Here is a 23,840-nt window from a genome sequence, read left to right as displayed (position 1 = left end):
TTCAGCCACGGGTCTTCAGTTTCAGCTTCCCCAAAGGAGTTGGTTGCAAAGGGGACGGGGAAAGTTCGACATGCGAGAACAGACGCATGTTTATGTTTTCCATTCACTGTTGTACACTGAGAGCTAATGAAGTCAACCTTCATCTGCACTGGCAGAAACCCAGAAACGGAGAGAGCCCAGTCAAGGAAGTAACGCAAAAGAAAGGCGAAAATGCCTTCGACAGCCCTACCTTGGCTTTAATTCAATGTTAAGAAGCATGATGACAGTGCTCATGAATATTAAAATCTAAAGAAACATCCAGCCAAATGGAGTATATGTTCAAGACAATCCAAAGCACGAGCTCTAACATTCTCAGAGGTGGAAAACGCCCTACACCCCAACCAACCTACCGTAACGTGATTGTTTTTAAATTTCAAGAGAATTACACGTTATCGGCCCGCCCAGCTCTGTTGAGCTTTGAAGAAATAACAAAAGGAAAGGTTTAAACGCGAGATACGTGCAAAAATCTTTCCAAAGGCTGCGTCGTGGTACGATTTCATTCGGAACATTCACCTAATGTTAAACAGCAAGACGCCTCATACAAACGCACCTACTGACAACGCCACGCCAGACCCAGATCTCTAAGCCTTCAGAGGACTTTGTCGCTTGCCTACATAAAGTAACTTTCTAAACCATACAGTCCTCCGTCCACGCTGAGCTCGATTTGCAGTGACAGTTTGCTGTCTACCAATCACGACGGTTCCCACCATGACACCTGCCCTGTGACCACTTCCCTTTAATGCTCTGCCGGCACTTCACTCCACCTGAGCCAGTCCTGAGATGAGCCATTTTTAGTGCTAATTTGATGGCTGATAGAACAAGCTGAAACTTCCTCCCAAGTAGCACGCTACAAAAGACGCCCTATAGCCCACCAATCTGGTTGAACAAGAACAGAAAGGAACTAAGTTACCATCCACCTGATGGCTAGTGGAAAAAGCAGATCCGCAAAAATGCCCAACCTTCCATAATACTGAAGAAATGCAAACTGAAGCCACGATGTGTTACACCATTTTCACTTACTAGATTAGTGGAGATTAAAACATATGAAAAACCCCAGTGTTCGCCAGGACGGGGCTACACGGGCACTCTAACAGACTGTAAATTAAAGCTTTTTAAGACTGCAAAGAGTCCGCAAGATCGAACTGAACTCCAAGGAAAAAAATACCTATTTCCCAAAACATAATCTGTGATGACAACTGAAACACAAATCCATTTTAAGGTGCCGTTTGACTTTAGTAGGAACGTGAGGGGTTAATGACCCTTTGAAACTCTGGGCTTTGTGACCCCCACCCCCACCTTGTGGCCACGGCTGACTGGACGGACGGAGACAGGCGCTACCCAAAAGGGGCCAGTTTCCCTCCCAGGAATGTGGAATTGGGGCTCGGATTCTGATTTATTCTAGTCACATGTACTCTTGAAAAAAGGAAATGTAAACTCAAGAGCTTTATCTGAAGAAGTCTCACATTCCTGGGACATTCTATTCCTTTTCAGCACACAAACAACATCTGAAGATTCAATAAACTGACTTTCATTCTCAGGATTATTTTCTGCTTATATTTTTGTTTTCTTAAACTCCCCTCTTCAACCTTTCTAATTTTAATAATGGTAATTTAGATCAGCTTATCTAATTATGTTTATTCCTCCTTAAGAACATTATTTACCTATCTTAAATAGACTGAGTCTGGTTTAATTAGACTCAACATATCCCGAACCTCAACCTTAACTTCAGAATATTATTCAGTATAAAATTCTAGACTTTCTGGTAAATGTTTTTAGAGTTTTAAGTCCTGTAGCAATTTTATTATTATTTTTAAATGTTTACTTATTTGAGAGAGAGAGACAGAGACAGAGAGAGGGAGCAAGTGGGGGAGGGGCAAACAGAGAGGGAGAGACTCCTAAGCAGGCTCCAAACTGTCAGTGCAGAACCCGACTCAGGGCTTGATCTCATGAACCAGCAAGATCATGACCTGAGCTGAAATCAAGAGTCAGACACTGAACCGACTCAGCCACACAGGCGCCCCAAGTCCTGTAGCAATTTTAAATCAATGAATCCTGAAAGTAATTTTCCAAAAGGAGCCAAAAAAATTGTCATCTCTTCATTGACTGCCATTTGCCAACAGATAAAGGCCAATTTTCTCTCATCATTTGTTCCATGATTTCCCCATCTGTTACAGAATCATACAAACTATAGATGTGACTTGCCCTTCAAAATGTAAAGCTTTACTTTTGAGAATTACCACAGCCTTGATTGTCTTCTCCTATAAACCAACCATTCTGTCCAGAGGCTCTCGCTAGACCTAACAATGATCACACAGAAAGGGAAGAAGACATATGCGTAGTTATTTCAATCATAAATACTCAACTATGACAACACAAATTCAAGCTTTCAAAGCACTTAATTCCGCTTAAAATGCAATCGTGTTACAAGCTTCGAAAATAACGCACTCCCCCATCCTGTTTTTAGAGAACTTTGAAAATCTAGACAATATGCTTCCTTTCAAAACACCAACTGCTTACAGAGGAAAAGAAAGACACAGACAAATGATCTTGCCAAGAAACGTTTCTGCAGCTTCTCTTGGTAGAGTAGCCCTTTCAGTGGCTACAAAGATTTAAATTCAATCCTTGATTGGATTGATGATATACCACCTTTTATTATTTAGAACTGAATTTTAGAACAGAGAAGAGCTTAGAGAACTCTCAACCAGTTGTCTCCAACGTTTGCAAGTATGAGGGCCCTTCTGCAATGCTAAAAAATTGAGGAGTGTTCTAATGGTTATATCTACTGATTGAAAAAGTAAAGGGACAAAAACAGCAAGTACACAGTCATTCTTTAAAAGCACCTGTACACATCTGCAAAGCTGTAAAACACAAATCTAATTTTTCACTGCAGCACCAGTGAACGTCAGAACGAAGTCTGAAACCAAGTCTCCAGATTTACAATGCAGATGGGGCTCTAAGAATCCAGGATCATTCATCACAGAGGAAGGTTTTCTTTCCAGCACCCCCAACGATTCCCTTAGGGGCTAGACAAGGCGATTTTAAAGTTCTTGTAGAAAATCAAGCGAAGATAGACAAGGCACTTCTGAAAAAGAAGACTAAAGAGTAGGGGCCATCCCTATAGAATACTGAAACATTATAAAGCTACAATAGTTAAAACAGTGTGGTGCTGACATCTGAGGAAATAAACCTAATAACTGAACAGATTAGAAAGTGCAGGAACTAATGAATATACCAAGGAACTCAGTATAAAATGGAGGTGGCGTTTCAAATCACTGGGGTAAAGACTATTAATTAAATGAGTACACAGTAAGGGGGGGGTGGAGATCCCAAACTGAGTCCTTACCTTGCCCATATACTACGCAAAGCTCTAAATGCAGCAAAAATATACAGCATGAAGCCACTAAAGGACTAGAAGAAACACGAAAGGATCTTTTTCTAACAATCTGGTAGTGGAGAAGGTCTTTCAAAGAATGGTTGAAAAACAACAGAAGCCAAACCATGAAACTACTTGAAACAGAAAACATGGTGCTCACTTCGGCAGCACATATACTAAAATTGGAACGATACAGAGATTAGCATGGCCCCTGTGCAAGGATGACACACAAATTCGTGAAGCGTTCCATATTTTTTAAAAACTGAGAACAAACTGAGGGTTGATGGGGGGTGGGAGGCAGGGGAGGGTGGGTGATGGGTATTGAAGAGGGCATCTTTTGGGATGAGCACTGGGTGTTGTATGGAAACCAATCTGACAATGAATTTCATATATTAAAAAAAAAAAAGAAAGAAAGAAAAAAACATAAAACATGGCTTCCTTACAGAAAACTTCATCGACAAGGTCAAGATTAGGCATGAAGTCCAAGCACAAGTCCAACCAGCACAAAACCCAGGTTCTATGCCATGCCAAGTACAGCACTCTTTCTGTCTTTCCTACGATCCCAAGTTGCTAGGGGTTTTAAAACAATACAAAAAAGAAAAAAAAATCAAATCCAACAGAATGCACGGTGAGAATCTCAAACTTGCCTAGGCCCCTGACCTGAGATTTCTACAGCACCACCCACAGCTACTATCCTCCACTCGTGTTAGAAACCATCCAACCTACAATAAGGCAATGTCTTTCGTAAGGCATCTTCGGGTCACAGCTTAATTTCAACAAAACGCACACACAGTAAAGCAATACGAGGTTAACAGTTTTCCCAGAATAAGCTTGCTCTGGGGTATGTGGCCAGATGGGTAACATGCAGGTTCAACACTGAATGCTTACCAAATGTATAGCATCAACAGAGACTAACTGAGCTCCTACTGTATGTAAGGTGGTATGTCAAACTCTGAGATGAAAAAGAACCAGTCTCCTGCCTTCCAGGAACCAGCTTACTAGTCAGACCATGAAGAAAGGGTATCTGCTCACCAAGGGCAGTAACATACATTGTTTCCATCTCAAATCTCCCTGGGTGGCTGCCCGAAGAAGCAAAAGTACCCCTCTCTAACTTATTACTAGAAGCAAATCGTAATCAACCATGTTGTTTTTTTTAAACTAGTTTATGGGTATACCCAAGTGACTCGGCTCAAAACCCGAAGGCACTACAGTCAGAGCCTGTCAGCTGGGTGAGGTATCTTCCTGCAGGGTAGCAGAACAGCTGCTATGCAAATTCAGATCATTAGTCCGGTATCACCTTGATCCCAAAACCATGTTGTGTTTATTTCCATGCACTTTCTCCCCTTTATCCATTTCTGGTATCCGGATCTCCCAGTTTCTTACCCATTCATTCAGTCTGCCTTGCTGACCTAGAGATACTACTTACTACAAATCATGTGCTAACTCACTTCAGTCCTTTTTTTTTTTTAAGTCCCTCTTCCCTTTTTTGCTTCCCGCACTATTGCCTGGGAGAATTATATTATGTACTTTAACAAGGAAGCTCCAATTGGGAGGAAGGGCTTTGTCACCAACACTCCTCTCTTCTCCCGGAGTAGGGGATAGTGGCATCCCTCCACTCCTTCGGCCAGCTAGCATGAGCCACCCTACCAGAACTATCGAAGGAGTACTAACTTTCCGTTTCTTCGCTTGAAAGGCTCAGAAACAGTTAGGAATTTCTGTAAGGTCCTTTACAAGGCAATTCTGACTTGGCAAAGACATTGTAAAACCTCTCATTCCCCTCTGTACCTTCAACACACAAATACTAGCAAATCAAATTCCTGAATAATTACCCCATGTCCTGGCTGCCTGTGAACTTCTCTACATAACAGAACATAAAACCGAAAAATCGTTTGTAAGTTCCTTATTTTAATTAAAAAGAAAATGACTGACTTGTCATCCTTTTATCTGGTTAATTATGAAAAACAATGAATGAAACTGTAAGTCAACTCCGATAAGCTGTCTGTAATCAACTTCTGTAGGGGCGCCTGGGTGGCTCAGTCGGTTAAGCGGCCGACTTCGGCTCAGGTCATGATCTTGCGGTACGTGAGCTCGAGCCCCGCGTCGGGCTCTGTGCTGACAGCTCAGAGCCTGGAGCCTGTTTCAGATTCTGTGTCTCCCTCTCTCTGACCCTCCCCCATTCATGCTCTGTCTCTCTCTGTCTCAAAAATAAATAAACGTTAAAAAAAAAAATTAAAAAAAAAAAATCAACTTCTGTAATGAATAATTCCGCTGGTTAAACAGCCAGAACTCGCAATACTGCACTGAATGTATCAAATACAGATTTGGTGAACACGAGCCATATAGTGTTAATTCTAGATCCTTACAGCCACTATTTCACAAAAATTATGTTCACCGCATGGTAACGGAAATTGAAGTCACAATTTTTACTCTACAAATAAGCACTCTAGAGAAGTATTCTTAGCAAGTATTTCCAGGAATTAATAAAATACTCTCATTTGCCACAGTCTGGGATTTTTCATAGTAAAGATGTGGAAAATTTGAGATGCTTCATTTGCATTCCAGCAGAAATCATTAGCCCTCAAGAGAAAGCAACAGAAAAAAAACACCAGCATTCTAACTTAGGGGTCCCGTGCAAATAAGTAACTAAGCTATGAGGCCAGAGAAAAAAAGGCACCTAAAAAAGAAAGTGCCTTTGTTACGTTTGCTGGATCTCCATAATCCTGCAAAACCAAGTGAGTATCTTCTGGGGAGAGCTTGAGCCTGGTAGGAGAGCGGGAGGGGTACCTCTTAAAAGTTAGAGGCTTAAGTAAACATTAGGCAAAAATGCAGGATCTTACAGGAGGTCACAGATTCAATGCACTGAGCCCAAAATGTACTTTACTGAAATTGAGTTTTCAGGACACCAAATTTCCGGTGAGCCTTTTCCCTCCTGCACTCCCAACCTTTCCAGGGTACGAAAGTGTCGACCTACACCCCTGACTCCTATTACTATCTGGCTCTTTGGAGAGACAGACCTGGTTTTTACGCACCCTCCTAATGACAAGAACAAACTACAACAAAGCTACAGTAGCTTCAAAAGGCTGTCAAGGCTGTAAAGAGCAAAGGGGATACTGTATAAACGTAATACAAAAGGGGAATGCAAAGTTAGTCCAAACCATTGGAACAAATGCTGTTAAAATGTCTATACCACCCAAGGCAATCTACACGTTTAATGGGATCCCTATCAAAATACCAACAGTACTTTTCACAGAACAAGAACACACAATCCTAAAACTCGTACGGAATCACAAAAGACCTTAAATAGCCAAAGAAATCTTGAAAAACATACGGCGCTATCACAATTCCAGATTTCAAGTTATATTACAAAGTGGTAATAATTAAAACAGTATGGTGCAGGCATAAAAACAGACACCCAGATCAATGGAATAAAACAGAAAATCCAGAAATAAAACCACAATTATATGCTCAATTAATCTTCTACAAAAGAGGAATGAATATCAAATGGGAAAAGTCTCCTCAACAAATGGTGCTGGGAAAACCGGACAGCCAAATGAAACAGAATGAAACTGGACCACTTTCTTTCACCATATACAAAAATAAACTCAAAATGGACTAAAGACCTAAATGTGAGACATGAAACCATCAAAATCCTTGAAGAGAGCACAGGCAATAATTTCTCTGACATCAGCCATGGCAACATTTTTCTAGATATGTAACCTGAGGCAAGGAAAATAAAAGCAAAAATAAACTATTGGGAGTACATCAAAAAAATAAAAAGATTCTGCACAGCAATCAACCAACAAAACTAAAAGGCAACCTACAGAATGGGAAAGATATTTGCAATGACATATCCAACAAAGGGTTAACATACAAAATACATAAAGAACTGATACAACTCAACACCCAAAAATCCCCAAATAATGCAATTAAAAAGTGGGCAGAAGAGGGGGCGCCTGGGTGGCTCAGTCGGTTAAGCGGCCGACTTGGGCTCAGGTCATGATCTCGCGGTCTGTGAGTTCGAGCCCCGTGTCGGGCTCTGTGCTGACAGCTCAGAGCCTGGAGCCTGTTTCAGATTCTGTGTCTCCCTCTCTCTGCCCCTCCCCCGTTCATGCTCTGTCTCTCTCTGTCTCAAAAATAAATAAACGTTAAAAAAAAATTTTTTTTTTTAAAAATGGGCAGAAGGTACGGACACTTCCGCAAAGAAGACATCCAGATGGCCAACAGACACACGAAAAGATGCTCAACATCACTCATCTTCAAGGAAATGCAAATCAAAACTACAAAGAGGTATCACCTCACACCTGCCAGACTGCCTAAAATCCAACAACACAAGAAACAAAAGGTGTTGGTGAGGATGTAGAAAAAAAGGAAACCTAGGGCCCTGTTGGTAGGAATACAAACAGCCATTGTGGAAAACACTATGGAGGTTCCTCAAAAAAATAAAAATAGAACTACCCTAGGACCCAGCAATTGCACTACTGGGTATTTACCAAAAAAATACAAAAACACTAATTCAAAGAGATACATGCACCCCTATGTTTATTGCAGCATTATTTGTAGTAGCCAAATTATGGAAGCATCCCAAGTGTCCATCGATAGCTGAATGGATAAAGACGAAGTGGGTGTGTGTGTGTGTGTGTGTGTGTGCGCGCGCGCGCGCAATGGAATATTACTCAACCGCGAAAAGAAGGAAATTTTGCCATGGGCAACAACATGGATGGAGCTAGAGAGCAGAAGCAAAATAAGTCAGAGAAAGACAAATACGGTATGTTCTCATTCATATGTGGAATTAAAAAACCTGAAGTAAAGCAAGCAAAATAAAGAAAAATAAAAACATCGGGCTCATTCAAAAATTATTAAGAAATTTTTTTTTTTAAATGAATTAATTAGGGGCGCCCGGGTGGCTCAGTCGGTTGAGCGTCCGACTTCGGCTCAGGTCATGATCTCACGGTCCATGAGTTCGAGCCCCGCGTGGGGCTCTGTGCTCACAGCTCGGAGCCTGGAGCTTCGGATTCTGTGTCTCCCTCTCTCTCTGCCCCTCCCGCACTCATGCTCTGTCGCTCTCTCTGTCAGAAATAAACAAACATTTAAAAAAAAAATTTTTTTTTAATGAATTAACAAATGAAAAAAACATAGTCCCAACCCCAGGGTACCATGTGTTCAGGGGAACACTCTTCTGAGAAACTGTCTAAAAAAACAACAAAAACAAAGACTATAATCAAATTAGTAATTTAAAAAGTAAACATTTTTTTTTAATAGGGTAAGGAATTTTCTACGAAGATACCATCCAGCAGAAAACAGTTCCCGCTCGGGTTGAAGGACCCCTGGGGTCCAGCTTCCACCTCACCTCCCCTGTGAACTATTCTGTATCTTTCAGCGCTCCCATTTTGGGCACAGACAGCCACCACCCCGACCTCTAGGAGAAAGAGCCCCACGCTCATATCAGGAATTCTCTACAGGCCTGGTGCATTCACTCACTGACCGCGTGAACCTTTCTCACCCATCGAAGGAAAATCGCTGGACTTTTTCTCATCCTTGCTTGCTCCCCAGTGCCTCTGGAACTTGCCCCCATGCAAACGAGAATCATCTGAACAATAAGCTACCTTCTGAGCGTACTCATCAAATTCCACCGGATCGTAAAGACCCTTAACACCATAAATCACTAGACAAGCATGCAGTCTTTCGAGAACTGGTGACAAGTTATCCACACTAACTCCGCCCAAACCACAACACCGCAGTTGTCACTCTCTTCGCACCAAGACCCCAAATCACTAACTCGGCGTTAATTTCCTCCTGCCCTGTTCTAAACATCCACAAAGAGGCCTGTCATCACCTTTCTGGTTGACAAATTATCCCCTCATAATTCTCCCCTATTACTTCTAACAGCTAAAAAGGACACCTAGGTGGTTGTGTCCCTCTCTTCAAAAGTGTGGTCAATGCTGCACACACAGGTCTGAAACTTTCTCAAGAATGTTCTTACTCTTTCTGTCGTCCTCTATTCTGCCGGCTGCCGGGCAGGTTTCTATTCTTGGTACATCACTCTCAACCCTTTATTTATTATTTACATGCTCTCCTTTACTCCTTACAACTCTATGGGGTAGTTACTGTTTTATAGATGAGAAGAGCAAGGCTCCCCGAAGTTGGCAAGTGCCCCAGAAACCACGCTGCTAGGAAATGGCAAAGCCAAGATTTGAACCCAATGAGTCTGCCCCCAGAGCCCCTGCTCCACTGGCTTGCAATTCTGTCTCAGCCGGTCTCAGAGGCCATCAGTCATCAGTCCCGAGCCTGAAACCTACAAAGGGGTAGGTCTAGCCAGGAACCATCTCTACATGATTGCGTTTATGTACATCCCCCTGTTCAAAAAGACAACAGATGATGGAAGTCAGTTAAAAAAAAAAAAAAAAAAAAAAAAAAGACTAGAAGCATCATGTGAGCTAGAAATGAAACAAGTGCGGAAGGCAGCCCCTAAACCCTGTACATCCGCTACAGGTGAAACAAGTTTGGTAGAAGGACTTGCAAAGGGAAATCTGAGATACTAAAGAACTCAGTGTCTACAGCCACAAACCTGCCAAACGCTCACGGAAACTGCCTTTACTCCCGATTCGAAGTCCCGAAAGCAAACATATTTCAATCCACACCTGCTAACATCCTATCCCAAAGTACCAGTACATATCCCTTCCTCCTCAATATCCCAAACAGCCCCCCTGTGTTCTTCCGAAACCAAAGCCCAGTTTGTAGCAAACGATTGTCAAAGAATCTCTAGTACAAGATAATTAAAAACAAAAAGCCAAGGAATTCTGATTATCTTCACTGAAAACATGACAACTTGGGACCCCTTACCCACAAAAGCAGTGGTTCTGTAATGTGAAAATGAGCGAAGGAAAACCTCACTAAAAAGGACCAGGGAGGCCAGAAAGGGGAGCCTGGCCCACTCAACATCAATTACAGGAAGCAGTGTCAATTACAGGTCCCAACGGGAAAAGATGGGACACCGCATCTCCTACAAGGAATGTGCTACCCCTTCAAGTCAGCCAAAGAGAAACCGTTGTCACCCTGAACTCTTGCTTCTCTCCGAGGGGCTTTCTGTTCCCAACAACCCCTCCCAACTTCCTCCTCCTTCTCAATAAATTAACATTCCTCTCCTTCGTCTGGGGGACTGGCCTTCCACAGATTTCATGTCTCAGACTGCAGTTCTCCACTATCCCCGGATAAACCCATTTTGCTGGTAAAATAATTGGCTGTTTTAATTCTTTTAGGTTAACAGTAACTTCTCATTAGAACACCAAGCAGCTGCAAAGGGAATGAGTCTGTTTGGAACGAGAGCGGAAGGGTGCCGACTGATTTCTCCACGCTAACTTGTCACTCGTGACTACTCCCCGTCCTTCTCTGACATTTACAGCTAACTCGTGTCCTACTGCTTCCTTCTATCACAATATGAATTTATGAAGTTTCCCCCTTACTTTCCTTCCCAAAGGAACAATTACCAGCCAAAGTGAAACTCTGGGTGATAAAGCTATTAAATATATACATACGTGTAGGAAACCTCACTGGGAAGGAAAAACAGCAAATTAAGAAAACTGAAGCTAACCGAAGAAACTTACATACAGCAGCAAGAAAATAACAGTGCCTAAAAAAAGTTACAAAACTATGCTAGATTAACTTCGGTACTCTAGAACCAGAAAGAAAGCAGTAAAATATAACCTTAAGATGTAGCATTTATCATTTCTGCATCTGGGGGAAAGGGAAGGGAAACCGATCAAAATGCTCTGGTCAACTCAAAGCACTCTGGGCTTCTATTCATTCAACTTTCCAAAAATTTGCTTTTTCTAGTTAATCATTCGTATGCCTACCACTTCAAAAATTCAGGGAGCTTCAAATTAAATTTGCTGAATCTTCTGATTTATTTTAGCACTTCAATCAGAAGACTAGGATAAATCAAATTCTACTCAATTTAGGAAATCATATTCCATTCCTCCAGAGAAGGAAGGGTTTCATTAACCATCACTGCCTGTAAAAACAAATGCCATCTTCAAGAAAAGAAATTCTAAAATTACTAGAAATAATTTGAGGCTGTAATTAGAAAATTGGGGGGGGGAGGGAGAAAGTTGGGGGGCGAGGGTCAAGAAGCTCTAAAATATATTAAATCCAACACTTCAGAAATAATATTTGAATGCTAATTGGACCTATGAAAGAATATGAATCTAATGCTTGGCCAGTTTTATACAAAGCCCATTGAGAGAGTAACTCCATTCACGGAGATTCTTTCCAATGTTCCTGACAGAAATGGAAAGTGCACATACTTTTAACCCATGTCATGCTACAGAACCTCTGAAAAAGCCCACTTCTAGACACATTCATATTAATGGATCTGCCCCAATACTCTTCTAAAAGGAAAAGTTTAAGAGGCTATTTTTTAATGAAATCTTATATACTAGAAAGCCAAAAATACACAGTAAGAAATTCCTGGAAATGCAGGCATCTCCAATGTTCGACATCTGAGGTTTCAGAAACACAGTCAGTCTGGAAATCGTCTGTTTTTCAGCATGATGTGGTTCATTTTTTCTGGATTCATCCATTCCTTTGCATTACCAGTTCATTCATTTCTGATGACCATGCATAATCAGGGTTCACACTAACCATGAGGAATGTCACCCCCTGGTAGAAAAGGGTCACTGCAAGGGTACATATCATGTCTATACATCACTGCACGGGAGGCCGGAGGGGGGACTGCAAGATGGTCTACGTTTTTCTTTTTTTCCTTTGTTTTTATCAGAAATTCACAGAGACCAAAAATACATAAATAAATAATGGTAAAACAGGTAAAACACAATATATGTGAGATTATGTTATATGTGCAAAATAACCCAAACAGAAATGTCTCCTCAGAAGAGGAGAAATATTATTTTCAACCTTATTTTCTGTCATTGGCACTTCAATTCGACACTTGTCCGGACCCAGATTACTCACTTATTTAATCCATGGAACACTGAAATATTTGAATTTCATTTGTCTACCACCCGAAATGACCCAATAAAAGGTAAGCAAAAAAAAATAAGGATTATAATTAAATAACTTACTTATAATCAATCATCAGTATCCTTCCCCTTTCTCTAGCTTAGACACCTTACTACTACTTTTTTTTTTTTTTTTTTTTTTTAAGAGAGAGCAGGGGAGAAGGGCAGAGGGACAGAGTCAACGAGCCCCACACAGAGACAGATCCAAAGACCCAGGGATCATGACTTGAGCCAAAATCAAGGGTCAGATGCTCAACCAGCTGAGCCACCCAGGCACCTCTACTTATGTATTTCAATCTAGTTTCTCTCTTGTTGTTTTTACAGAGACTAAGTATCCATTTCATGTTCAAAAAACAATCCCAGACAATCATCATCCTAAAATTCCATAGTCCAATCACAGACATCAGGTAATTATCATTTTTTAAACGATTTTGAGGTTAAATCCTACCTAGATGGAAGCAGATCAACAAAACTGACAAACCCTGAAACTGGCCAAGATAAAAAGAGAGTAGAGCACAAAATCAGTTATGAAATAAGAAAACATCAATTACCACCAACCAATTATAAAGGAATAACCAACAAATGTACGCCACCAAACTGGACAACTCAGATGAAAAGGAAAGTTGCTGGAAACATATAAGTTAACAAAAGTAACTAAAAAAGAAAGAGAAAAGCTGAATTAGGTCGTAGCAAGTTAACAGACTGGATTAATAATTAAAACTCTTCCCACAAAGAAAAGCTCAGGGTCAAATGGCGCCTGGGTGGCTCAGTCGGTTAAGTGTCCGACTTCAGCTCAGGTCATGATCTCACGGTCCGTGAGTTCGAGCCCCGTGTCGGGCTCTGTGCTGACAGCTCGGAGCCCGGAGCCTGTTTCAGATTCTGTGTCTCCCTCTCTCTCTCTGCCCCTCCCCCGCTCAAGCTCTGTCTCTGTCTCAAAAATAAATAAATGTTAAAAAAAAAAAAACTTTTTAAAAATTATTTTCTGAAAAATCGGTTGTTTTTCTACATAACAGCAACAACCAGAAATGAAATTAAGACCCCCAAGGTAAGGTGTTTGTACAAATCTGGGGTCCAGCACCTTATCTGTTTTTCAAGACCTCAAGAGCAGAAGTCACATAAGCATACAATATACCACCATCCCAAACTATAAATCAATAGAATTCCCAAGCTTGTGTACACGGCAGAATCCTCTAGAGGTCATTTAGAAATTTCAAACCTATGCAACACCCCAGGCCCAATTAAATCACAATTTATGGGACCAGGACACAGGCATGAGTATCTTTAAAACTCCCTGGGTGAACCACTGCTGTATGAAGCAATAATCCTCTAAAATTTTTGTTCAGGACCTCTTACCATCTGAAACCCCAAACTGTGATTGTTCATGAGTTGTATGTATCAATATTCACCATATTAGAAATTATGAGAAAAATGTTTTAAATAAAACGCTGGGGTGCCTAGGTGGCTCAGTCAATTAAGCGCCCAACTCTTGATTTCAGCTCAAGTCAAGCAAGATCCCACAGTCATGAAACAGAACCTCACACTGGGCTCCATGCTGGGCATGAAGCCTGCTTAAGATTTTCTCTCTCTCTCTCTCTCTCTCTCTCTCTCTCTCTCTGCCCCTCCCTGGCTCACACACATGCGCTCACTCTCCCCCTCTCTCTCTCTCTCAAAAAAAAAAAAAAAAAAAAAAAGCACTGAAAAGGACAAAATAAATTCATTATGTGTGAACAAACGTATCTTAAAAAATAACTGTATTTCTCAAAACAAAAAACCATTGGCACCATTGTATTTTTACGAGTTTCTTTAACATCTGGCTTAAAAGAAGGCAGCTGGATTTTCGTATCTGCTTTCTGAATTCATTCCACTGTAACACGTTGTTTTGGCTGCAGTGTGTGGAGACAATTCAGTCTTACACAGATATCTAGTTGGAAAGAGGAGTTTTTAATAGTCTTTTCAAGTAACTGTTAGCTCTGTCATGCAGCCTCTGAAAAACCCTATTATATGCTCTGAAATAATGAGAGTAAAAAGGGCAAATTATATTTTAGCCTAATTTTGAAAGTAAGTGCGACCTCAATGACCCCTAAAAAGGTGCTGGAGACTCCCCGAGGTCCCATTCTACACTGAGAAAACTGCTGGTCGAGAGTATAGAAGCAAGGAGGACTAATGAGGTCTGCAGCTGTCAGAGAGGCAGGACTTCCGCTAGAAAAAATAGACAGGGGGAGGGGGAGAGAGCTGGCTCAAAACCCACATTGGTTTTCGATGAAAAGATTAACACTTATAAGTGAACTGAATCAAAACCGAACACGAGCTGTGAAGGAAATCTATATCCGAACACCAGTGTAAACGTGACGTATATAGAATAAATCTAGCTATTAAAGAAACTGCGGCTTGAAGGATTAACGCAAAGTGGACAAATCCAGGGAACCACCATCAAGATCATGAAATAAGACCATGCCAGCACCCTCAGAAGTACCCATCGTGCCTCTCTCACTTAGAATCCCTTCTTCTTCCCCAAAGATAATCACCTCCCCTGTTCCTGACACCCCTTTAAAACCGTATTTAGCAAAAGCATGCAGTTTGGATTCTGCTGTCTAGCATCTTTTCACTCAACGTCAAATTTATGAGATTATTACTGCTGTCGCACACGGCTTCAACTTTTTCACTTCTATCACTGGGTGGTGGATGAATCCACCACACTTTACATAATCGTTGTGCTACTGACGAACACGTGGGATGTATCCAAATGGGGTATTACAAATAATGCTTCTATGCACACCACCGTACACGTATCTTGGTGCAATCGTGCACGCATAGCTATGGAGCGTATACGTAGAAGACAGATACTGGTTCACGAGGAATGTGGACCTCCAACTTCGGTACAACCCCCAACAGCTCTTCGACGCGTATGTACCAATTTCCACTCCCATCAGCTGGGATATGCATTCCGGTGGCTCCACGCTACAGACTGCCGGTCTTTTCAACGTTAGCCCATCTGAAGACTGTGGCGATATCTCAGCATTATTTATTCTGCACTTCCCGACTACTGAGTTTAAACTTCTTTTCGTATCTTCATTGGCTATTTGTACATCTTCTGGAAAAGTGCAAGTTCAAGTCTCTTGCCCATTGATCTGTTAGGTTATCTGGCTCTCTTACTGATCTCTGCCAGCTCTTCAAATTTTCGAGGTAGGAGACATGTCAGTTTACATGTGATTCAAACATTCTTTTTCAGCCTATGGACTACTTTTTGAATCTCAATGGTACACTTTAATAAACAGAAGTTCTTAATACTCAGTTCAACTTAGCATCTGTTTATTTATAGTCAGGGCCTTCTGTGTCCTGTTTAAGAAAGGTTCTCCTGCTCACAGGCCATGAGGATTTTCTGTATTATTTTTTACCTGTAGACCTGTAGTCTGTGTGGAATTGATCTCTGAGTATGATACAGGATAGGGGTCAAATGTCAATTAGGGACAGCCATCTTAACAATCACACAACAATTTTTATCAAAAAAAAAAAACATTCTTTCCAGACTGTTTTGCACTTAACATAATCAGACATCTATAAATGCCTGGGCCTGCTTTAGGGCTTTCTACTCCACTTCATTAATCGTGTTTGCCTACGCTTACACGCATTAATACCACGCTGCTTGAATCCTATAGCTTTATAATAACTCTATGTATCTGATAAGGCCAGGGATTTGTTGTTCTTCAAGAATGTCTTGAAACTCGTGGCCCTCTATTTTTCCACATAAATTTTAGACACAAATAGTCAATTTCCATTCCTCCCCAAATTTTTCAGGCTATGGTCTAAGGTTGAACAGAATCCATGTATTGATTTAGAGAGGACTGACATCTCCATAATATTAAGGCTTTCATTTCATGAACATGATATAGTCCCCCTTTCCTTACCTTTCCCTTAAATTCTCTAAATATTTTATAGTGTCCTGCACAATGGTATTATAAAATTCTTGCTACTTCTACTCCTATATATTGGGACCTTTAATGCCAGAACAATGTCTTTGTTAATTTCATTTTCCAATTGCTATAGAGAATTCAACAACCATGCTAAATACACTTCTAAAGTCTAGTAACTTATGTGTAGATTCTCTTGGATGTTTCTATATACAATACTACACAGACCAACTGTACTACCTACATATATTCAATTGTTCTTTTTGTTCTAATTCTTATCCTTTTACTTTTCTTTTCTTACTGCATTGGCCATAACCTACAGCATAATGGTGAATAAATGTGGTAGGGACAAGCATTCTTATTTCATTCCCAATTTCAGAAGATAAGCATTCCATCACTGAACACCATTAATATGACATTTGCTGTAAGTTTCCTTGTAGATACTCTTCCTGAGATCATTCTTTCCTAGTTTGCTTAAGAGTTTTTCAACATGAACAAATATTAAATTTGAGTGCTTTCTGCATCTCATAATGATTATACTAGTTTTTCTCCTTCATTAATATGATGAGATACATTTGATTTTGAGTATTAAGCCAACCTTGCATTCTAGAATAAATACAAAACGCTCATATTACCCTTTTACACTGGTAGATCTCATTATTATGTTTAAGGATTTTTGCAAGTATGTTCATGAATGAGACTGTCCTATAATTTATTCCTTGACAATATTTGATGTTAAGATTATGCTTGTCTGGCAGGACTTCCAGGCTTGCAAGAGTTTGGCCACCCTGATTCCAAATCTCCCCATACATCCTCTTTCCGAAACATCTATAAGAAGAGCAAAAATATCCACATATGACCCATGCCTTCGTGCCTGAATAGGAAGCAGAATACAACAGCCTTCAAATAACCTGTAAATAAATAAACTGCATTCCAACAGAGTTTCCATCCTACACCACTGAAAGCCTATGGCTGGAGAGAACAAAGCTGGAGAGATGAAAGGTTATATAAAACAGAGTAGAGACATGTGGAAGACTTAAATGACCCTCAACCCCCTGGGGGGAGAAAAAGTGCTACGTCACTGAACACAGATCAAGACTTGGTAGTTCACAGAACTGGCTGCAAGAGAGGGGCTTGAAAGTGAGTGGAACTAGAAGTCGCAGCCTTGGAGAAGCAACGTTTGTGAAGAAGGGTCAGTTATTTAGAGACTGGCACGTCTTGGAGACATGGCAGAAAGGGGAAAGAAAGAAAGAAGAGGAAAATTAAGAAACTGCAGAAATGAAAGCAAATATAAGACAAGCCACCCGCCCACCAAAACTGACATCATTAAAAGAACTTTGGGGAACAACCGGAAAGAGTGCTCTCCAACCAAGAAACCTACTCACAAAATAAACAGGGATTCAAAAACGTAAATGAAGTCCATACCCACACAAAACTGCTAGAAGAAAACAGAAAATGTAAATCAAAGCATTTCACTAACAAAACTTCTCCCCCAAAGCATCTGTGAAACCAAAGAAAACTCTAGTATGACACTCAAAACCGAACTGAGTACCCTCAAACAAGCACATGTGAATCTAATACAGAAGCTGAGAATGAAAATGGACTGAAAAAGAAACTGAGACAAAAGCAAGCTGAACTTAATTGGGAAAAAAATAGAAGAAAAAAAATCCTGTTGCAGAAGATTAAATGAAAAGGTTCCCAAAGGAAATTAACTTCAAATGAAAATTTAATAAAAGGCATTAAGAAAAAGTGAGAAAACAACCTAAAGAAATGAGTATGTAGAGAGTGAATGAAACAGAAAACAGGCAAAGAAGGTCAAACATCATGTAACTGAAGACACACGTATTCCAGGGTATAAAGAGTCAAGACTCTGGGAAAAGATATTTAAAATACTGAAAGAGGGATGGCACCTGGGTGGCTCAGTTGGTTAAGCATCCGACTCTTGATTTTGGCTCAGGTCATGATCTCACGGTTGTGAGATGGAGCCCTGCGTCAGCCCGAAAACTTAGCGAAACATAGGTTTTTATATCCAGCCAAGCTGTCCTTCAACTATCAGGACCATGAAAAATACTCGAACAAGCAAGAACTCAAAAAATGCTTACACAGGCACGCATCCTGAGGATTCCAATCACCCTTCTCAACTCAGGCTCATCACCTGAATCAAAGACACAGAATGATCGGCATGACTATCTTCTCAGTTCTCCCAAAGACACAAAACTAACACACTTCTACATCCACGGGAGAGAAGTTAATCCATTATATTCAATGGATGCACTAGACACTGAGCTCCATCTAACCAAGGAATGGAACAGGCAGTCAGACATGAGTAAGAGGCAAAGGCAGTGATACACAGGAGACACATAAGAAGCCTGAGGGCACAACATCCTGACTTTGTGGCTTTTTTTTTTTAAATGTGTATTCGTTTTTGAGAGAGAGAGAGAGAGAGAGAGAGAGAGGATATGAGTGGGGTAGGGGCAGAGAGAGGGAAACAGGATGTGAAGCTGGCCCTGAGCTGACAGCCGTGAGCCTCATGTGGGACTCGAACTCACGAACCCTGAGATCATTACCTGAGCTGGAGTCAGGCTCAACCGACTGAGCCACCCAGGTTCCCCCTGACTTTGTGGCTTCCAACACACAGGGCTGACAGACCAAGAGCCACAGGTGTAGAACATGGCTCTCCTCTTCAACCTCTGTCCCAGGGTAACCTGTAGATTCATTTTAATATATTTACACTGTGGTTTCAACCCCCACCCCCTGGGGGAGATGGCCATGACAGTTCTGGCAAGAACCGTGTGTGTATAGGGCCAAGAGCTCCCCTTCCTAACCTGTGGGAGTAGTCCCATAGATGACTGGAAGCAACCTCAGCCCTCAGTGGGAGATGGCCCTAGCTGTGACCCATGACCTATGCAAACACAGAAAGAAATGTCCCCTCTAACCCCGGCAGCTGCCACTTCTGGGCCTGCCCACTCTCCCACCTTGAGGATGTACTGTCCTTAATAAACTGCTTCGTGCTTGCTACTTTCCGTCCGGCCACCTTTATTCCAGAGCAAGTGTGGATCCACACATAAATCTTCTCCTGGGGAAGCCAAGAACTGAGACCTCCATTCACACAATGCAGAATCTCCCACCGGTCACAGGATGACTGAAGAGGACTGATGAAGAAGTGCCCAGTCTGTGTATTCAACGGCAGAACTAAAACTAAAAACGAGACGAGGGTCACGGATAGAGGTACATAAACCTACGTTGTGACAAAGCAGAAAATTGCAACAAAAATAATGGGAAGGGGCACCTGCGTGGCTCACTCGGTTAAGCGTCTCGACTCTTGGTTTCGGCTCAGATCGTGATCTCAGTCATGAAATCGAGCCCCAAGTAGGGCTCCACACTGGCCATGGAGCTTCTTAAGATTCTCTCTCTCCCTCTGCCCCTCCCCGGCTTGCGAGCGAGCGCATACACTATAAATAAGTTAAGTGAGTGAGTAAAATGGGGAGGTAAAAGAGAAAGAAAAAAACAATAAAATCACTACTGTATTGGTAACAGGTGAGAATCAAAAGAAGCCGTATCAAGGTGACATACAAGAGAGTAAAATGGGTTAAAATGGTTAAAAAGGGGGAGGGTGTACTATACAGGTACATAATTGAAAAGTAACCGCTAGAACAAAAATTTATTCCTTCCTAGATACGAAGTTGTCTTTATCAAGCTCAAGGAAAATACACGTAATAATGAGTGAACACAGTAAGGTCGATACACACGGTAACTGTATCATAGATGACAACAGAGCTGAAAACAAGTATCTCAGTTATAACAATTCATGTGAATGAACTAAACTTGCCTACTTAAAAGATTTTCAAACTTCCTCAGAGAGCAAAGGCCAACCCTGTACCGTAGTAACGAGAAGACAGATTTAAGATGCAAGATTCAAAAAGGCTAAAAATAAAGCGATGCACAAAAACTTATCAGGCAAATGGAAGCAATTAGGTGGCAATCATACCAGACAAGATAAAAGTTAAGACAAAAAGTATTCAAGCGGATGAATGCTAAAAGCTATTATTTCACAATGCAAAAAAAGTATTAATATCTATGAATCAAATAACAGAAACTACAACCAATCCAAGAAAAAATACAATCTCTATAAATAAGAGACACGCACTACTCAGTACCCAAAACAGATCAGGAAGGAAAATAAACAAAGACTAAAAGTAAATGATCTAGGGGCGCCTGGGTGGCTCAGTCAGTTGAGCATCCGACTTCGGCTCAGATCATGATCTCGCGGTCTGTGAGTTCGAGCCCCGCGTCGGGCTCTGTGCTGACCGCTCAGAGTCTGGAGCCTGTTTCAGATTCTGTGTCTCCCTCTCTCTCTGACCCTCCCCCGTTCATGCTCTGTCTCTGTCTCAAAAATAAACATTGAAAAAAAAAAAGTAAATGATCTGAACAACGTAACCAATAAAGAAGGGTTTTTTTGGACATATATGAGCGCCATGCTCTAAGAATAGAGAATATACCTCCTTTGAACAAACACAAAACATTAATCCCAGGATAAGGCACAAATAAATCATGAACGTAATCTTGAAATAGCAATATTACCAACAATAACCAGTGATCAAAATTGCAAAGAAAGCTGAAAGACTGGAAACAATGTAAAATGGTACAAGAAGAGAAACATAAATGAATTATGGTACACACAATGGAATCACACACAGCAAGAAGAATAAATGACCCAAGAGTACTTGCAACAACATGGACGAATTTTTAAAAATTGGTGAACAAAAGATCTAAATACAAAACCATTTATAATGATCAAAATTCGAAACCAGGCAAAACTCATCAGTTTAGAAGTCAGCATAGGGGATGCCCTTGGAGAGCAGGGTGGTCATGACTTAAAGGAGACACTGGAATGTTCTAGGTGCTAGTTTCATGGGTGATGGAATACATTTTGTGAAAATGCACCAAGCTCCACACTTCTAATGTGATTTTTATCAGTATCAATAAAATTAACATTTTTTTCTTAAAAATCAGAGAAAAGCTAGAAATTATTTTTTTAAAGCCTTCCCACCGAAAACCTTAAACAACTCTTGGAAGAAAGAGAATATACAAACAAGTCACAGAATTCCTAAAAAATAATGATAATGAAAATATTACATATCAGACTCCATGGAAGAATTTAAAGTACTAATCAGAAACAAATCCAGAGCCTTAACCACCTATGTCAATTTTTTAAGAGCAGAAAATGAATGAATTCCATTCCTAACTCAAAAAGCTAAAAAGGAGAACAAGGTAAACCAAAAGGAGTACAAAGAAGGCCCCTCACTCAGTTGGTGGAGCTTACAACTCTTAAGATCAGGGTCATGATTCGAGCCCCATGTTAGGTCTAGAGATTACTTTAAAATAAATACATTTTTTTAAAGATGGTAACTGTAAAGATACAAAAGCAGAAATTAACTTAATAAAAATTCTCATTCTTTAAAAAAAAAAAAACTGAGTTCACGTATATGAGGGACCTAGAGTCATCAGATTCATAGACAGAAAGGAGAACGGTGGTTGCCAGGAGCTGGGGGAAGGGAAGAACGGGGGGTGAATATTCAACCAGCACAGAATTTGGATTATGGGAAGGTGAAGCAGCTCTAGAGCTGAATGGTGCTCATGGTTGCACTTAAAGGACGTAATGCCACAGACCTGTACAGCTGAAATAACAAAACAAAGCATACACTAATTTCAGCAAAGGAAAAAAAGAAGCGAATACACGAATACAAAAAAGATAAAACCTATAAATCATAAAAGAGTACCCTGCCCCCTTGCATGCAAACACATTTAAAAACCTAGATGAAATAGATAATTTCTTAGGAAATACAGCGTATCAAAACGGACCCCAGCAGAGACAATGCTTAAACCAACTAACTTCCCTAGAAGAATCAGAAAAAGTTACCAAAGAACTACCTTACTGAAAGAGGACCAAACCAGAGAGCCCAGAGGAAATCTACCAAACCCTTAAAAAACAGACAGTTCCAATATTAAATTGTTTTAAAACATGAAAAATAAAGAGTAACTTCCAAATTCTTTTTATGAATCAAGTATAACATAAAAAACTGTAACGTTAATACCTGAACCCAATTAAGATAGTAAAAAAAAAAAAAGAACACCTTTACAAACGAATAGCACTTAGGAACACCGATGCAGACATATGAAATAAAATATTAAAGAAAAAAAAACCCAGGGCACCTAGGTGACTCAGTCAGTTAAGCGTCCAACTCTTGATTTCAGCTCAGGTCATGATTTCATGGTTTGTGGGATCAGGCCCCATGTCAAGGGTCTACACTGACAGTGTGAGGCCTGCTTGGGATTCTCTCCCTCCTTCTTTCTCTGCCCCTTCCCTGCTCACACACATACATACTCTCTCTCTCTCTCAAAAATAAATGAATAAACTTAAAGGAATAAAAAAAAAAAAACCAGTATTATTATTATTGTTATTCAGTATTAGCAAATTGAATAATAACAACTCACCATACTAATAAATCTAATGAGGAAAAAATACATAATAACCTCCAAAAAGGCCCGAAAAAAACCCTTGACAAAATTCAGTATCCATTCCTAATTTTGGAAAACCATCTCTTGAATAAATAGGAATGAATGGATGCTTCTTAACATGACTTTACCGATACATATAGAGAGAGTATGTGCGTAGGAGTACCCACACAAGAGAGTACACCCACAAGAGAGCACGCACACAAGAGAGCGGGGGTGCCAACATCTTACTGGGTCAAAACTAGAGGCATGCCCACTTAAGGCCAAGAACCAAGCAAGGATGCCCAATACGTTGTCTACTATTTAACACTGTAAGCATTAATTAATCTGGAGGCATTCACCAAGAGAAAACAACTAAAAACACAAACAGTGAAAAAGGAGAAATAAAACTCTCTACTAGCTGATTGCATGACAGTAAACCTGGAAAATCAAAAGAATCAGTGATAAAAAATAACTCAAGAAAGGGAATTCCGCAAGGCAGCAGGATATAAAATTAACAAACAAAAAAACAAGAGCCTTCGTGTCCACAACCGATAACCAGTCAGGATATGTAATGGAAGAGAAAACCCCATTTGTAACAGCAAGAGAAAAGAACGCACACTTAACAAGAAATGTTCAAAACTTCCATGAAGAAATCTACAGACTCACACTCCTGAAAAGGCACACCCTGTGAGACTTCCGCATCCACCATTCATGGATGAGATATCGCAACTTCAGGAGATTGGCAGTTGGTTCTCCCTAAACTAATTTACAAATATAACACAACTGCAATAAAAATTCCTCGGAAGCTTCTTTATGGAGCTAGACAAGTTGACGCTCAGTTAACACTGAACTGGAACGAGGGAGAAGTAGCCCTACCAGATACGAGAACAAAGTTCCATGATTAAAATTGTGGTGGTAGCACTCAAAGAGGCAGACAGACCAGGGAAATGAAACAGAGAATGCAAAAACAGACCCAACCTATATACGGAAACCTAGTAATATATAATA

The 23,840-nt window shown here is 40.6% G+C and overlaps 1 protein-coding gene and 1 non-coding gene across 5 annotated transcripts in view; one reads left to right on the top strand and one right to left on the bottom strand.

Moving 5' to 3' along the window:
- Positions 1-23,840, bottom strand: part of WASF3 (WASP family member 3) — a 133,223-nt gene that overhangs the window by 97,428 nt on the left and 11,955 nt on the right. The window contains exon 2 of one of the 4 annotated variants that reach the window (XM_042987408.1): positions 19,310-19,532. The exons of the other annotated variants lie outside the window; for them this stretch is intronic. The gene's annotated coding sequence lies outside the window, so the exon portion shown is untranslated. The remainder of the gene's footprint in view (positions 1-19,309; positions 19,533-23,840) is intronic. 4 annotated transcript variants of the gene reach the window in all.
- LOC122232020 lies at positions 3,565-3,668 on the top strand. Its single transcript, XR_006209339.1, has one exon. It is a non-coding gene; the product is annotated as a U6 spliceosomal RNA (small nuclear RNA).

This window comes from Panthera tigris, chromosome A1, assembly GCF_018350195.1.
Source record: "Panthera tigris isolate Pti1 chromosome A1, P.tigris_Pti1_mat1.1, whole genome shotgun sequence".
Taxonomy (NCBI): domain Eukaryota; kingdom Metazoa; phylum Chordata; class Mammalia; order Carnivora; family Felidae; genus Panthera; species Panthera tigris.
The sequence above is the reverse complement of the archived record's forward strand: the minus strand, read 5'-3'. Positions and strand labels throughout refer to the sequence as shown.